Raw genomic sequence first — 18,221 nt, forward strand, 5'->3', positions numbered from 1 at the left:
ATTGGAAAGGTATTACTATGTTATTACTATACTATGACCATGGGATCTATTGCATTGGACTCTCTTTAGGCTACATAACTAGTGTCTGTATGTCTGTTCGGTAGACAGATGTAATAAAACCTTGATCTCTTAAAATTCCCTGTGGAATACAAGTATCTGACCCTGTAACAGTGGTTAGGGGTATTTTCTCCCTACTTAACAAAAGCCACTCTCTCCTCGTTCCCTCAGGGTGCAGATCAGATGGACGACAGGGTCAAAGGTTACAGTGGGGCAAAAAAGTATTTAGTCAGCCACCAATTGTGCAAGTTCTCCCACTTAAAAAGATGAGAGAGGCCTGTAATTTTCATCATAGGTACACTTCAACTATTTCAGACAAAATGAGAAAAAAATCCAGAAAATCACATTGTAGGATTTTTTATGAATTTATTTGCAATTTATGGTGGAAAATAAGTATTTGGTCAACTACAAACAAGCAAGATTTCTGGCTCTCACAGACCTGTAACTTCTTCTTTAAGACGCTTCTCTGTCCTCCACTCGTTACCTGTATTAATGGCACCTGTTTAAACTTGTTATCAGTATAAAAGACACCTGTCCACAACCTCAAACAGTCACACTCCAAACTCCACTATGGCCAAGACCAAAGAGCTGTCAAAGGACACCAGAAACAAAATTGTAGACCTGCACCAGGCTGGGAAGACTGAATCTGCAATAGGTAAGCAGCTTGGTTTGAAGAAATCAACTGTGGGAGCAATTATTAGGAAATGGAAGACATACAAGACCACTGATAATCTCCCTCGATCTGGGGCTCCACGCAAGATCTCACCCCGTGGGGTCAAAATGATCACAAGAACGGTGAGCAAAAATCCCAGAACCACACGGGGGGACCTAGCGAATGACCTGCAGAGAGCTGGGACCAAAGTAACAAAGCCTACCATCAGTAACACATTACGCCGCCAGGGACTCAAATCCTGCAGTGCCAGACGTGTCCCCCTGCTTAAGCCAGTACATGTCCAGGCCCATCTGAAGTTTGCTAGAGAGCATTTGGATGATCCAGAAGAAGATTGGGAGAATGTCATATGGTCAGATGAAACCAAAATAGAACTTTTTGGTAAAAACTCAACTCGTCGTGTTTGGAGGACAAAGAGTGCCGAGTTGCATCCAAAGAACACCATACCTACTGTGAAGCATGGGGGTGGAAACATCATGCTTTGGGGCTGTTTTTCTGCAAAGGGACCAGGACGACTGATCCGTGTAAAGGAAAGAATGAATGGGGCCATGTATCGTGAGATTTTGAGGAAAACCTCCTTCCATCAGCAAGGGCATTGAAGATGAAACGTGGCTGGGTCTTTCAGCATGACAATGATCCCAAACACACCGCCCGGGCAACGAAGGAGTGCCTTCGTAAGAAGCATTTCAAGATCCTGGAGTGGCCTAGCCAGTCTCCAGATCTCAACCCCATAGAAAATCTTTGGAGGGAGTTGAAAGTCCGTGTTGCCCAGCAACAGCCCCAAAACATCACTGCTCTGGAGGAGATCTGCATGGAGGAATGGGCCCGAATACCAGCAACAGTGTGTGAAAACCTTGTGAAGACTTACAGAAAACGTTTGACCTCTGTCATTGCCAAGGGTATATAACCAAGGGTATATAACAAAGAATTGAGATAAACTTTTGTTATTGACCAAATACTTATTTTCCACCATAATTTGCAAATAAATTCATTAAAAATCCTACAATGTGATTTTCTGGATTTTCTTTTCTCATTTTGTCTGTCATAGTTGAAGTGTACCTATGATGAAAATTACAGGCCTCTCTCATCTTTTTAAGTGGGAGAACTTGCACAATTGGTGGCTGACTAAATACTTTTTTGCCCCACTGTACATCCGAGCGTTGGTGCAGCAGGGGGTGAGGAAGGTGAAGGAGGTAAAGAACCAGATGGTCCAGTACGTGTGGACGGAGCTGTTCCGAGACACGACCCCGCTGAGGCGCTTCTTCCCCACAGAGAAAACCATCCATGCCGTCATGGCTCAGGTCATCGCAGAGGAACACTACAGCAACATAGACCTGGTCAACCTGCTGGTGAGAAGGCTGTGTTGCACTCCATCATTCCCACCTATTCATCAGATATTTGGATTGTCTTCTGAGATAAGGCCATTGGGGCTTGTGGTGTTAGCTGTATGTTTTCAATGCAATTTATGAACAGTTTGTATGCAGTTTGTATGCACCCTCTTTGAAACACTTGTTTAAAGGGGCATTTTACTGACTATTGTTTCATTAGTCTACTTTTTGATATAGTCCCAAAACATTCTGCATGTCAACATTCATGCTTTCAGTATATATTGCTTTCAGTCTCCTGATGCCCAAAATCAAGCAAGTGAATATGTTGGGTAAGGATAAACCGACAGTTGTGCTGAGCACATGAGGCATTGATACGTTATATTCTTCTAGAATCAATGAGTAAATATCAAGAATTGAAATGACAATTGAATAGTTTCCAAAATCCCAGTCTGTAGCTTTCAGTTTGGATGATTGTGTGTCAGTGCCTGTTTCTGTGCATGATAGAAAGAGACTTGACAAGCCTTTATTATACAATTCAGGAACGCACATGCAGAGTTTTCCACGGATTCAAGAAAAATGAAAATTCATAACAGCTTTGTGGTACGTTATCCTTACATGGGAAGAGCAGAAAGCCACTGAAAATGTTGTCATCAGACCAGAGCCTGGAGTCTTTCCAGAGACTCCTTTCACCACCAACAAGGCTGTGTTTACTAATTGATCTTTTCACATCAGATCTTTTTCAGAACTGATCTGATTGGTCAAAAGACCAATTAGTGAAAAAAAGATCAGAACTGGGCTGCCTGTCTAAACGCAGCCAGAGTCACTAATTTGGATACATAGTCATTGCCTCCATTGGATTGTATTTATATTTTAGTAATTTAGCAGACGTTCTCATCCAGAGTGACTTACATGAGCAATTAAGGTAAAGTGCCTTGCTCAAAGGGCACAGACAGATTTTTCACCTAGTCGGCTGATTCTAACCAGAAACCTTTCTATTACTTGCCCAACGCTCTTAACCGCTAGGCTACCTTGGCTGGGCCTGGCTGCAAGTGGGTGAGCCCTCCAAGGCCCACCCAATGGCTGCACCCCTGTACAGTCATGTGAAATCCATAGATTAGGGACTAATGAATTCATTTCAATTGACCTCCTTATATGGACTGTAACTCAGTAAATTCTTTGAAGTTGCGTTCATATTGGCCTTCCTGTCACGTTCCTGACCTGTTTTCTGTTGTTTTGTATGTGTGTGATTGTCAGGGCGTGAGTTTTGGGTGGGCAGTCTATGTTTTCTGTTTCTATGTTGGTTTTGGGTTGCCTGGTATGGCTCTTAATTAGAGGCAGGTGTTTTGCGTTTTCCTCTAATTGAGAGTCATATTAAGGTAGGGTGTTCTCACTGTTTGTTTGTGGGTGATTGTCTTCCGTGTCAGTGTATGTGCGCACCATACGGGACTGTTTCATTGTCGTTAGGTATTTGTAGTCTGTTCCTGTTCGTGCGTTCTTCACGTTGTATGTAAGTTCGTGTCCAGGTCTGTTTACTTCGTTTTGTTGTTTTGTAAAGTATCAAGTGTTCTTCGTGTGTTTAGTTTCGTCTTGTTTATTAAAATTCATTATGTATTCACAACCCGCTGCATTTTGGTCTCTCGATCCTTCTCTCCTCTCCTCGTTTGAGGAGGAGGATTACGACACCCGTTACAGAATCACCCACCAAACCCAGATCAAGCAGCGGGTTAACGGACAGCAACGACAGCAGCAGTGGGAAAAGGAGGATTGGACATGGGAAGAGATCCTGGACGGTAAAGGACCCTGGGCAGAGCCAGTGGAGTGTCGCCGCCCCAAAGCGGAGCTGGAGGCAGCGAAAGCGGAGAGGCGACGTTATGAGGAGGCAGCACGGAAGCAAGGCTGGAAGCCCGCAAGTACTACCCAAAAATTTATTGGGGGGGGGGCTAAGAGGTAGTGGGCCGAGGGCAGGTAGGAGACCTGTGCCCACTTCCCAGGCTAACCGTGGAGAGCGGGAGTACGGGCAGACACCATGTTACGCAGTAGAGCGCACGGTGTCTCCTGTACGGGTGCATAGCCCAGTGCGGGTTATTCCACCTCCCCGCACTGGTAGGGCTAGATTGGGCATTGAGCCAAATGTCATGAGGCCGGCCCTACATATCTGGCCACCAGTACGTCTCCTTGGGCCGGCTTACATGGCACCAGCTTTATGCATGGTGTCCCCGGTTCGCCAACACAGCCCAGTGCGGGTTATTCCACCTCCCTGCACTGGACGGGCTACGGGGAGCATGCAACCAGGTAAGGTTGGGCAGGCTCAGTGCTCAAGGGAGCCAGTACGCCTACACGGTCCGGTATTTCCGGCGCTACCTCCTCGCCCCAGCCCAGTACCACCAGTGCCTACACCACGCACCAGGCTTCCAGTGCGTTTTAAGAGCCCTGTTCCTCCTCCACGCACTCTCCCTATGGTGCGTGTCTCCAGCCCAGTGCCTCCAGTTCCGGCACCACGCACTAAGCCATCTGTGCATCTCCAGAGCCCTGTACGCACTGTTCCTTCTCCCCGCACTCGCCCGGAGGTGCGTGCCCTCAGCCCGGTACCTCCAGTTCCGGTACCACGCACCAGGCCTATAGTGCGCTTCGAGAAGTCAGTGTGCCCTGTCCCTGCTCCCCGCACTAGCCTTGAAGTGCGTGCCGTCATCCCGGTACCTCCAGTTCCGGCACCACGCACCAGGCCTACTGTGCGCCTCAGCAGGGCAGAGTCGGCCGTCTGCCCAACGCCTTCTGCACTGCCTGTCTGCCCAGCTCCGTCTGAGCCATCTGTCTGCCCAGCGCCGTCTGAGCCGTCTGTCTGCCCAGCGCCGTCTGAGCCGTCTGTCTGCCCAGCGCCGTCTGAGCCGTCTGTCTGCCCAGCGCCGTCTGAGCCGTCTGTCTGCCCAGCGCCGTCTGAGCCGTCTGTCTGCCCAGCGCCGTCTGAGCCGTCTGTCTGCCCAGCGCCGTCTGAGCCGTCTGTCTGCCCAGCGCCGTCTGAGCCGTCTGTCTGCCCCGCGCCGTCTGAGCCGTCTGTCTGCCCAGCGCCGTCTGAGCCGTCTGTCTGCCCAGCGCCGTCTGAGCCGTCTGTCTGCCCAGCGCCGTCTGAGCCGTCTGTCTGCCCAGCGCCGTCTGAGCCGTCTGTCTGCCCAGCGCCGTCTGAGCCGTCTGTCTGCCCAGCGCCGTCTGAGCCGTCTGTCTGCCCAGCGCCGTCTGAGCCGTCTGTCTGCCCAGCGCCGTCTGAGCCGTCCGTCTGCACGAGCCATTAGAGCCGTCCGTCAGTCAGGAGCTGCCAGAGCCGCCAGCCAGTCAGGAGCTGCCAGAGCCGCCAGCCAGTCAGGAGCTGCCAGAGCCGCCAGCCAGTCAGGAGCTGCCAGAGCCGCCAGCCAGTCAGGAGCTGCCAGAGCCGCCAGCCAGTCAGGAGCTGCCAGAGACGCCAGCCAGTCAGGAGCTGCCAGAGACGCCAGCCAGTCAGGAGCTGTCAGAGCTGCCCTTCAGTCATGAGCTGCCCTCCAGTCATGAGCTGCCCTTCAGTCATGAGCTGCCCTTCAGTCATGAGCTGCCCTACAGTCATGAGCTGCCTTACAGTCATGAGCTGCCTTACAGTCATGAGCTGCCCTACAGTCATGAACTGCCCTACAGTCATGAGCTGCCTTACAGTCATGAGCTGCCTTACAGTCATGAGCTGCCCTACAGTCATGAGCTGCCCTACAGTCATGAGCTGCCCTACAGTCATGAGCTGCCCTACAGTCATGAGCTGCCACTCAGTCCGGAGCTGCCACCCAGTCCGGACCTGCCAGAGTCCCTCAGCCCGGACCTGCCAGAGTCCCTCAGCCCGGACCTGCCAGAGTCCCTCAGCCCGGACCTGCCAGAGTCCCTCAGCCCGGACCTGCCAGAGTCCCTCAGCCCGGACCTGCCAGAGTCCCTCAGCCCGGACCTGCCAGAGTCCCTCAGCGCGGACCTGCCAGAGTCCCTCAGCCAGGACCTGCCGCCCCTTATCCCGGTGCTGCCCCTTATCCCGGTGCTGCCCCTTCATTTAGGTGGTTTTAGTTGGAGGGTGGTCATTGGGAGGGGGATACAGAAGCGGGGAGCGACTATGGTGGTGTGGGGACAGCGTCCGGAGCCTGAGCCACCACCGTGGTCAGATGCCCACCCAGACCCTCCCCTGGACTTTGTGCTGGTGCGCCCGGCGTTCGCACCTTGAGGGGGGGGTTCTGTCACGTTCCTGACCTGTTTTCTGTTGTTTTGTATGTGTGTGATGGTCAGGGCGTGAGTTTTGGGTGGGCAGTCTATGTTTTCTGTTTCTATGTTGGTTTTGGGTTGCCTGGTATGGCTCTTAATTAGAGGCAGGTGTTTTGCGTTTTCCTCTAATTGAGAGTCATATTAAGGTAGGGTGTTCTCACTGTTTGTTTGTGGGTGATTGTCTTCCGTGTCAGTGTATGTGCGCACCATACGGGACTGTTTCATTGTCGTTAGGTATTTGAAGTCTGTTCCTGTTCGTGCGTTCTTCACGTTGTATGTAAGTTCGTGTCCAGGTCTGTTTACTTCGTTTTGTAAAGTATCAAGTGTTCTTCGTGTGTTTAGTTTCGTCTTGTTTATTAAAATTCATTATGTATTCACAACCCGCTGCATTTTGGTCTTTCGATCCTTCTCTCCTCTCCTCGTTTGAGGAGGAGGATTACGACACCCGTTACACTTCCGATTGGCGCAGCGGTCTAAAGCACTGCATCTCAGTGCAAGAGGCGTCACTACAGTCCCTGGTTTGATTCCAGGCTGTATCACATTCGGCTGTGATTGGGAGTCCCATAGGGTGACAATTGTAAAAATTCTGTATTGTTGCAATTATGCATTGATGCAGGAGGAAATGCAATGATTGCGCTAGTGCATATGCGTGAAAGTGGTCTGCACATTATCCCCGGAGATGCCAAACTCGGGCAAAGTGTCCCCCATATGACGTCACAGTGATGTCATAATGAGGGGAGAAAAAACACCTGCATCAGAGACAGTGCAAAGGTTTTCATACTCTGCCACATCCTGAAGAGTTACCTTGTTGTACAATGTCTACCATTTACTACTGGAATCTACATTGAATTTACAACATGTACAGTTTTTCTTATGAATACATTTCTTTGTTGTTGTCCCATAATTTTCACTTAGCAAAAATGAGTTAATGTCAACGCAAAATTGATTGTGAGGACGAACAAAGGTACTTTTTACATAGTCCTATGTGCATCCCAAATCAACCCTATAAAGTACATTATCAGCCATGGTCAAAAGTAGTACACTATGTAGGGAATAGGGTCCCATCAGAGGACAACCACTCATGATGCATCATGTACAGTAGCTGTGAAGTGATACACATTGCTACAGTGTGGTTTTTACTATGTTTATGAGCTGACTAGTACTAAATATACTGTATTTCAAACATAGAAATGGATACATTTGTTTATAGGCCTATGTGGCTCTGGTGTTTGCTGTCTGTCAGGGTGGGTGTGGTCTCCCATGGCACCACATTACATCACAATTGTGATGTCATAAATGATTGTATTCTGATATGATGACAGCCTAAATGGTTTGACATAGCGTTACTCTCATATTACGGCAACACTTACAAGTTCAATTCAGGGTCAAAATCATTTCTATTTTTTGGATGGTTATTTTTGAAGTGATTGGTGGTAAGTAGTTGTGACCACTTGTGATTTAGTGTGAAAAGGCCTACTTTGTGAAACAATTTAATTTAGATGATTTAAATAATAATATTTTGAAGCCATGTTGTATCTTTTTCAGGATTACTGTAATTGAAGGAACTATGGGAAAGTTCTCCTTCCCAAGGATCATCATAAGAATGGTTAGAATCTCTTTTCTCTCACCACCCTCATAGTCAAAACTCCAGTGATTTAAAATCATCACTTTGACATATAGACCTATGAGCTTTTCTAGGATTGAAAATAACAAACTTGTATCACGATAACCTCATTACTGACTGCATGTTTGTCATCATTTTCATTTCTAGCCATGGGCAAAGCGGACTGCACAGGACAATTTCTGCACAGAAACTACTGAACTCCAGAGGCCCAGAACACACCAGCCTCACAACTCCTCACAACTCCCCAGCCTTAATGTAAGTCCCATCTGCAGGCTAAATCTACGACCCACTAAAGTGGTCCAGACTAATCATGTATGGCCAATCAGTGTAAACTTTGTACTAACTACAGCTTGATCTAGTGTCAACATTATACCTTATTGATATTGTATATCAATGAAATACAATGGAAGGCACATAATAATCCAATGAGTAAAATAAAATATACCATGTTCTATTCTCAATATCCCTACTGCCCTAAAGGTGTGTAGGCAGGGCAAGGAGAACACCGATTCAACCCAGAAGAAGAGGAAAAAGAAGAGACTAAATGAGAAGGGAACCCAGGTTGAACTAGGCATGCGGGAGGATATCCATGACCTTGACCTCGCCCATTGGAGATTGGCTAGAGAGACATGGAGAACTGAGCGAGGAAACATGAGGGAGATTAAGGCGCTGTATGGAGAAATATTTAGGCTGCACCAACTCTTGGAGGAGGTAACAAGAGCAGTTATCTTTAATCAGACTTTCATAAAGGTAGATATACTGTAGTTGATTTAGATGTTCCCAATCCTGATACACAGAAATGAGATCTAAATAAATAGAATAGTTGAATAAGAAGGCAAGAAAAAAACGGAACACTGGAAGTATTCAGAGGAAGGTCTGCATTCTGCACTGGTAGTATTCTCAGGAAGGTTGGCCTTCTGCACTGGTAGTATTCTCAGGAAGGTCTGCATTCTGCACTGATAGTACTATTAAGAAGGTCTGCATCCTGCACTGGTAGTATTCTCAGGAAGGTCTGCATTCTGCACTGGTAGTATTATTAAGAAGGTCTGCATTCTGCAATGGTAGTATTATTAAGAAGGTCTGCATTCTGCACTGGTAGTATTATTAAGAAGGTCTGCATTCTGCAATGGTAGTATTATTAAGAAGGGGTGCATTCTGCACTGGTAGTAGTTTTGTCTGCATTCTGCACTCTGGACCTAGTTTTGTCCCATGGAATAAATGTTGTAGATCTTAATGTTTTTCCACATAATCCTGGACTATCGGACCACCATTTTATTACGTTTGCAATCGCAACAAATAATCTGCTCAGACCCCAACCAAGGAGCATCAAAAGTCGTGCTATAAATTCTCAGACAACACAAAAATTCCTTGATGCCCTTCCAGACTCCTTCTGCCTACCCAAGGACGTCAGAGGACAAAAATCAGTTAACCACTTAACTGAGGAACTCAATTTAACCTTGCGCAATACCCTAGATGCAGTTGCACCCCTAAAAACGAAAAACATTTGTCATAAGAAACTAGCTCCCTGGTATACAGAAAATACCCGAGCTTTGAAGCAAGCTTCCAGGAAATTGGAACGGAAATGGCGCCACACAAAACTGGAAGTCTTCCGACTAGCTTGGAAAGACAGTACCGTGCAGTACCGAAGAGCCCTCACTGCTGCTCGATCATCCTACTTTTCCAACTTAATCGAGGAAAATAAGAACAATCCAAAATTTCTTTTTGATACTGTTGCAAAGCTAACTAAAAAGCAGCATTCCCCAAGAGAGGATGGCTTTCACTTCAGCAGTAATAAATTCATGAACTTCTTTGAGGAAAAGATCATGACCATTAGAAAGCAAATTACGGACTCCTCTTTGAATCTGCGTATTCCTCCAGGGCTTAGCTGTCCTGGATCTGCACAGCTCTGCGAGGGCCTGGGATCGAGAGAGACACTTAAGTGTTTTAGTACTATATCTCTTGACACAATGATGAAAATAATCATGGCCTCTAAACCTTCAAGCTGCATACTGGATCCTATTACTACTAAACTGCTGAAGGAGCTGCTTCCTGTGATTGGCCCTCCGATGTTGAACATAATAAACAGCTCTCTATCCACCGGATGTGTACCAAACTCACTAAAAGTGGCAGTGATAAAGCCTCTCTTGAAAAAGCCAAACCTTGACCCGGAAAATATAAAAAACTATCGGCCTATATCGAATCTTCCATTCCTCTCAAAAATTTTAGAAAAAGCTGTTGCGCAGCAACTCACTGCCTTTCTGAAGACAAACAATGTATACGAAATGCTTCAGTCTGGTTTTAGACCCCATCATAGCACTGAGACTGCACTTGTGAAGGTGGTAAATGACCTTTTAATGGCGTCAGACCGAGGCTCTGCATCTGTCCTCGTGCTACTAGACCTTAGTGCTGCCTTTGACACCATCGATCACCACATTCTTTTGGAGAGACTGGAAACCCAAATTGGTCTACACGGACAAGTTCTGGCCTGGTTTAGATCTTACCTGTCGGAAAGATATCAGTTTGTCTCTGTGAATGGTCTGTCCTCTGACAAATCAACTGTACATTTCGGTGTTCCTCAAGGTTCCGTTTTAGGACCACTATTGTTTTCACTATATATTTTAACTCTTGGGGATGTTATTCGAAAACATAATGTTAACTTTCACTGCTATGCGGATGACACACAGCTGTACATTTCAATGAAACATGGTGAAGCCCCAAAATTGCCCTCGCTAGAAGCCTGTGTTTCAGACATAAGGAAGTGGATGGCTGAAAACTTTCTACTTTTAAACTCGGACAAAACAGAGATGCTTGTTCTAGGTCCCAAGAAACAAAGAGATCTTCTGTTACATCTGACAATTCATCTTGATGGTTGTAAAGTCGTCTCAAATAAAACTGTGAAGGACCTCGGCGTTACTCTTGACCCTGATCTCTCTTTTGACGAACATATCAAGACTGTTTCAAGGACAGCTTTTTTCCATCTACGTAACATTGCAAAAATCAGAAATTTTCTGTCCAAAAATGATGCAGAAAAATTAATCCATGCATTTGTTACTTCTAGGTTAGACTACTGCAATGCTCTACTTTCCGGCTACCCGGATAAAGCACTAAATAAACTTCAGTTAGTGCTAAATACGGCTGCTAGAATCCTGACTAGAACCAAGAAATTTGATCATATTACTCCAGTGCTAGCTTCCCTACACTGGCTTCCTGTTAAGGCAAGGGCTGATTTCAAGGTTTTACTGTTAACCTATAAAGCGTTACATGGGCTTGCTCCTTCCTATCTTTCCGAGTTGGTCCTGCCGTACATACCTACACGTACGCTACGGTCACAAGACGCAGGCCTCCTAATTGTCCCTAAAATTTCTAAGCAAACAGCTGGAGGCAGGGCTTTCTCCTATAGATCTCCATTTTTATGGAACAGTCTGCCTACCCATGTGAGAGACGCAGACTCGGTCTCAACCTTTAAGTCTTTACTGAAGACTTATCTCTTCAGTAGGTCATATGATTGAGTGTAGTCTGGCCCAGGAGTGTGAAGGTGAACGGAAAGGCTCTGGAGCAACGAACCGCCCTTGCTGTCTCTCCAGGGCCGGTTCCCCTCTCTCCACTGGGATTCTCTGCCTCTAACCCTGTTACTGGGGCTGAGTCACTGGCTTGCTGGTGCTCTTTCATGCCGTCCCTAGGAGGGGTGCGTCACTTGAGTGGGTTGAGTTACTGACGTGAACTTCCTGTCTGGGTTGGCGCCCCCCCTTGGTTGTGCTGTGGTGGAGACCTTTGTGGGCTATACTCGGCCTTGTCTCAGGATTGTAAGTTGGTGGTTGAGGATATCCCTCTAGTGGTGTGGGGGCTGTGCTTTGGCAGAGTGGGTGGGGTTATATCCTTCCTGTTTGGCCCTGTCCGGGGGTTTCTTCGGATAGGGCCACAGTGTCTCCTGACCGCTCCTGTCTCAGCCGCCAGTATTTATGCTGCAGTAGTTTATGTGTCGGGGGGCTAGGGTCAGTTGGTTATACCTGGAGTACTTCTCCTGTCTTATCCAGTGTCCTGTGTGAATTTAAGTATGCTCTCTCTAATTCTCTCGTTCTCTCTTTCTCTCGGAGGACCTGAGCCCTAGGACCATACGTCGGGACTACCGGCCGTGGTGACTCCTTGCTGCCCCCAGTCCGCCTGGCCTTGCTGCTATTCCAGTTTCAACTCTTCTGCCTGCGGTTATGGAACCCCTACCTGTCCCAGACCTGCTGTTTTCAACTCTTAATGATCGGCTATGAAAAGCCAACTGAGATTTATTCCTGATTATTATTTGACCATGCTTGTCATTTATGAACATTTTGAAAATCTTGGCTCTCTCTAATTTTCTCCTTCTCTCTTTCTTTCTCTCGGAGGACCTGGGCCCTAGGACCATGCGTCGGGACTGCCGCCCGTGGTGACTCCTTGCTGTCCCCAGTCCGCCTGGCCTTGCTGCTATTCCAGTTTCATCTGTTCTGCCTGCGGTTATGGAACCGCCACCTGTCCCAGACCTGTTGTTTTTCAACTCTTAATGATCAGCTATGAAAAGCCAACTGAAAATTATTCATGATTATTATTTGACCATGCTTGTCACTTATGAACATTTTTGAACATCTTGGCATAGTTCTGTTATAATCTCCACCCGGCACAGCCAGAAGAGGACTGGCCACCCCTCATAGCCTGGTTCCTCTCTAGGTTTCTTCCTAGGTTTTGGCCTTTCTAGGGAGTTTTTCCTAGCCACCGTGCTTCTACACCTGCATTCTAGCTGTTTGGGGTTTTAGGCTGGGTTTCTGTACAGCACTTCGAGATATTATCTGATGTACGAAGGGTTATATAAAATAAAATTGATTGATTGATTGATTGATAGTATCCTTAAGAAGGTCTGCATTTTGCAATGGTAGTATTCTTAGCAAGGTCTGCATTCTTAGACAAAATTTGAAAAAGAATGGAAGAATTTCTGAATTGGAATGATTCCAAAAGTTCATTTTCCTAATAGGCTAATATACAGTCATAAAACATGTTTTCTCTATGATATTTATTACCCATACACATGTAATTGTTTTAAGATGGTAATAACAATCACCATCAAGCTTTTAAGTAATAAAAATGTGTCTGTCATCATACACATTGGGGTGGATAAAGGGGTGATCAAGCAGCGCTCCACCTCCTCCATTCTTTGTCCCGTCTCCCCGACACTGCCAGCTTTCCCCTGGTACAACCTCCATAGATACCTCGCCAACAGCCAATCGGAGCCTGACCAGCATGCTGCCAGCACCCAGAAGGACCCATCTAAGAAACACTCAATCTTTCCCCCTCTGGACACACAGAGCTGCACCTCACCTGATAAATGGCCTCCTTCTCAGTCCAAGAAGTCACACCCACACGCTTCACACCGATTTGCTGTCCCATCCCACCCCCTGGCTTCCGGCCCTCCTGCCCGGATGAGACAGACCCATCCGCACGTCCACCCCAGGTCCTCATTGACTGGCCAGGAAAAGGTTAAGGATGAGGTCAACAGGCCAGAGATTGCATCACCTGAGGAATTGTCTGAGGAAGTTCAACGGAGAGGTGCAGAAATTGCAAATATGTATAAAGCACAGCTGAAAGAGAGGATGGCCCAAAAGAGAAAAGAAGAGATTCTGAAGAAAAGGGTAAACAACGATGACAAGAACGATGACACTGAGGCCTCCTGCTCCTCTGCAGTAAAACAATCCAATACCCCTGCCACCCCCCGAGCGCCCGGCCAGCCCAGACGCCACGCCAGTGGCCGCCCGAGAGGACACTCAGGGGGACACCCAGCAGGACCTGGCAGAGGTTGTGAATGTGCTCAAGAGTCAATCATCTGATCTATACCTGCCTGACGACGTTTGTGAAGAGTCACTCACATGGAAGTCCATTTACGAGGAGCTGTGCCCGCTCGCTCACAGGGTGAACACAGAAGCTGACTACATCAAGGCGCTCCGCGTCATCACTGAGAAGGCTGTGACTCCCTCGTGCTCGTCTGAGGATGATGTGTCTCAGAGTGTGAGTGAGGTCACAAGTCAGGAGGGGAGTAGTGAAAGTGAGGAGAGCATGAGTGGACAACAGCAGAGATGTCTACACAGGGAACCTTATGGTGAGAGGGACAGGAAGGAGATTGATAGTGGTAAAATGGAAGGGAGATATGCAACCGCCAATGCATTGTCTATGATGGCAAGCCGAGGGAAAGAAGAACTTAATGCCATGAGCTACGCAGACAGGATCAAATATTTCAAGGACGAGGCTAAGAGAAATGAAGAGATGATGAAGATTGAAATGAGGAAGGAAAAAGCCAGGGACGAAGAGCTCAAAAAGTGGGAAAAGAGACAGAAGAAATTGAATGAGGAGGAAAGGAAAAGGACAGAAAATATGGAAAAAAACAAGTTAGAGGAGCAGAGGAAAAGGGAGAAGGCAGAGATGAAACTAAAGATCGAACATGAGAAAAAGAGACAAGAGTAAGAGAAAAAAAGAGAAAAAAGAAAGAAAGAAGCAGGAGATGCAACAGAAGGCCCATGCAAAAGAAGAGAAAAAGAGGGCAGAGGAAGAGAAAAAGATGGAGAAAAAGAGGGCAGAGATGTTGAAAAAGATTGAGAAACAGGATGGAGGAGGAGAGGAACAGGGAAAAGGAGAGAATGAAGGTGTTGGAGATGCAGCAAAAGGCACGAGAGAAAGAAGAGAAGAGGAGGAAAGAGGAACAGAAAAGGAGATTGAAGATACAGCAGGAACAAGAGAAGCAGGAACAGAAAAGGCAGACAAGGATACGGGACGAGGATACGAAGAGAGCAGAGCTTCAAAGAATAAAAGATCACGAGGCCAGGTTCAAGATGGAGATGGAGAAACTGTATGAGAGAGAAGAGAGGAATGCACAGATTGAAAGAGAAAAGAGGTGTGCGCTGTGTCAGAAAAAAGGGCAGACACAGAGAGCAAAACAGGTGGTGGCATACGAGGTCACAGCGTCTACATCTGACGCCTCTGTGCGGAGGGAAGAGAGGGAGCAGCGTCCAGAGACCGCTCACGCACAGTCTGCGAAGAGGAGAAAAAGGAAGAAGCAGAAGAAAGAGGCGGACGAGGCATTGACAACTTTTGAGTAGATGACAAAAGAAAATACTAACAAAAAAAATGAGAAAATAAGCAAAAGGAGGAAAATATTATAAGGAAGCCAGGCATGAGGGTGAAGAGGAGGAAACATGAGAGAGGAGGAAGGGAGACCAGAGTGGTTTATCAGGAGGTCAGTAGAAGATACAGAATTCAAGTTCTGATGGACAGAATCAGGAAGGACCATGGGATAAAAGGTCAATGAGATTACCAGTAAAGAGCTGAGTGGATCAAAAGAAAGTAATGGAAAACACAAGGGGGGAGGCAAGATAAACAGAGACCCAGAAAAAAGAGGTGAAAACATTTTATAAGAGTAAAAGAGAGGAGATTGAACTAGAATTCCCATGGACATATGGCCAAAATAACTATCTAAATAACTAAGGATGAGCAGAAAAGGAGAAGACCAAGAGCACAGGAAAAAGAGCCAACAGACATGTCAAAAAGAACTGAAGTCTGCCTCTTCTACTTCTCTTTTAAAGTTGCTTTGGTTTCCTTTTGTCCTGTTTCCAAGCCTGTTCAAGTCGGAGATAGATGAAAAGAGCAGCCAAAGAAACAGATCTGTTGAAGCATCAATTGGAAAGGATGGGAGGGTTGGAGGAGGAGCACAGCTGGATGACTACATTAGGTAAGTGTTTACTATCAACGCCTGTTCTCTGTAGACAACTGTATTAGTGTTGATAGACGTACATTTATGCAATGTCTATCAACTCAAACACTACAATTCCTGATCTCATGTGATTATTCACCTCATGTGATTGGGCTTTCGGATGTTTTTTTCCTGAAACAGATTGTGGCATATTAGGTCACTTTATCTGTTGAAGCATCAATAGGAAAGGATGAAAGGGAGGGAGGCAGGAAGAGGAAAACACAGAAGAGCAGATGAGGTAAATGCTTGGGCTTGTGATGAGAGGATAGGGGCTCCAGAACTGGGGTTCATGATTGAAAATTCTCAGACAAATGTATTACTGTGAATCCCATTCGTTCAATGACTGTTTGATTCATTCCTGACGGGATATAATTGTTTTACAGGAGCACTCTATGTTCTGCTTCCATGTGGATTGACAGCATTGCTTTCATGAGCTCCTGGAGGACACCATGGAGGAAGAGGGAGAGGGTCTATGATAGGCAGTTTGCCATGGCCCTAAATGGGCTTTTGGATGTTAATTCTTCCTGCTTTATATCATGCAACTTTACAATAAAAATGAATCGCAAGCATCAGCCTTTTCTGTTTGATTGTGATCAGTGCAGTAGTAGTATGATTGGTGTAAACTTGGTAACATTGGTGTGAATATTCTGACCTTGTAGGCAGAGTTCCTCTGTCCAGTGTCAGTGTTCTTTTGCCAAGTGTCTGTGTTCTTTTGACCATCTTAATCTTTTTATTGGCCATTCAGATATGGCTTTTTTTTTTGCAACTCTGCCTGGAATGCCAGCATCCCGGAGTCACCTCTTCACTGTTGACGTCGAGACTGGTGTTTTGCAGGTACTATTTAATGAAGCTGCCAGTTGAGGCATCTATTTCTAAAACTAGACACTCTAATGTACTCTTGCTCAGTTGTGCACCGGGGCCTCCCACTCTTTCTATTCTGGTTATTGCCAGTTTGCACTGTTCTGTGGAGTAGTACACAACGTTGTACGAGATCTTCAGTTTCTTAGCAATTTCTCGCACGGAATAGCCGTAATTTCTTATAACAAGAATAGGCTGATGAGTTTCTGAATAAAGTTCTTTGTTTCTGGCCATTTTGAGCCTGTAATCGAACCCACAAATGCTGATTCTCCAGATACCCAACTAGTCTAAAGGCCAGTTTTATTGCTTTTTTAAATCAGAACAGTTTTCAGCTGTGCTAACGTAATTCCAAATGAGTTTTCTAATGATCAATTTGCCTTTTAAAATGATACATTTGGATTAGCTAACAACGTGCCATTGGAAAGCAGGAGTTATGGTTGCTGATAATGGGCCTCTGTACAACTATGTACAGTTGAAGTCGGAAGTTTATATACACTTAGGTTGGAGTCAATTAAACTTGTTTTTCAACCACTCCACAAATCTCTTGTTAACAAACTATAGTTTTGGCAAGTCGGTTAGGACATCTACTGTGTGCATGACACAAGTAATTTTTCCAACAATTGTTTACAATGATTTCACTTATAATTCACTGTATCACAATTCCAGTGGTTCAGAAGTTTACATACACTAAGTTGACTGTGCCTTTAAACAGCTTGTAAAATTCCAGAAAATAATGTCATGGCTTTAGAAGCTTCTGATAGGCTAATTGACATACTTTAAGTCAATTGGAGGTGTACCTGTGGATATATTTCAAGGCCTACCTTCAAACTCTGCTTCTTGGCTTGACATCATGGGAAAATCAAAAGAAATCAGCCAAGACCTCAGAAAATAAATTGTAGGCCTCCACAAGTCTGGTTCATCCTTGGGAGCAATTTCCAAATGCCTGAAGGTACCACGTTCATCTGTACAAGCAATAGTATGCAAGTACAAACACCATGGGACCACACAGCCTTCATACCAAGGCCTACTTACAGCCAGCAGCATACCACCCTGCACACCACTGCTGGCTTGCTTCTGAAGCTCAGCAGGGTTGGTCCTGGTCAGTCCCTGGATGGGAGACCAGATGCTGCTGGAAGTGGTGTTGGAGGGCCAGTAGGAGGCACTCCTTCCTCTGGTACTCCTTCCTCGGATAAACATAAAATACTGCTCAAGAAGGAGAAGTGTTCTGTCTCCTAGAGATAAGTGTACGTTGGTGTGCAAATCAATCACAGAACAGCAGCAAAGGACCATGGGAAAATGCTGGAGGAAACATTTACAAAGTATCTGTATCCACAGTAAAACGAGTCCTATATCAACATAACCTGAAAGGCCGCTCAGCAAGGAAGAAGCCACTGCTCCAAAACCGCCATAAAAAAGCCAGACTGCAATTGCACATGGGGTCAAAGACTGTACTTTTTAAAGAATTGTCTTCTGCTCTGATGAAATAAAAATTAAACTGTTTGGAGGAGAAAGGGGGAGGCTTGCAAGCCAATGAACACCATCCCAACCGTGCAGCACGGGGGTTGCAGCATCATGTTGTGGGGGTGCTTTGCTGCAGGAGAGACTTGTGAACTTCACAAATTAGATGGCTGCATGAGTAAGGAAAAGTATGTGGATATATTGAAG

The 18,221-nt window shown here is 46.1% G+C and overlaps 1 pseudogene; it reads left to right on the top strand.

The window, feature by feature from the left end:
• The first annotated feature begins 491 nt into the window (after nucleotides 1-491).
• On the top strand, nucleotides 492-16,267 carry LOC129836038 (golgin subfamily A member 6-like protein 22; annotated as a pseudogene).
• The last annotated feature ends 1,954 nt before the right edge of the window (nucleotides 16,268-18,221 follow it).

This window comes from Salvelinus fontinalis, chromosome 37 (genome assembly GCF_029448725.1).
Source record: "Salvelinus fontinalis isolate EN_2023a chromosome 37, ASM2944872v1, whole genome shotgun sequence".
Taxonomy (NCBI): Eukaryota; Metazoa; Chordata; class Actinopteri; order Salmoniformes; family Salmonidae; genus Salvelinus; species Salvelinus fontinalis.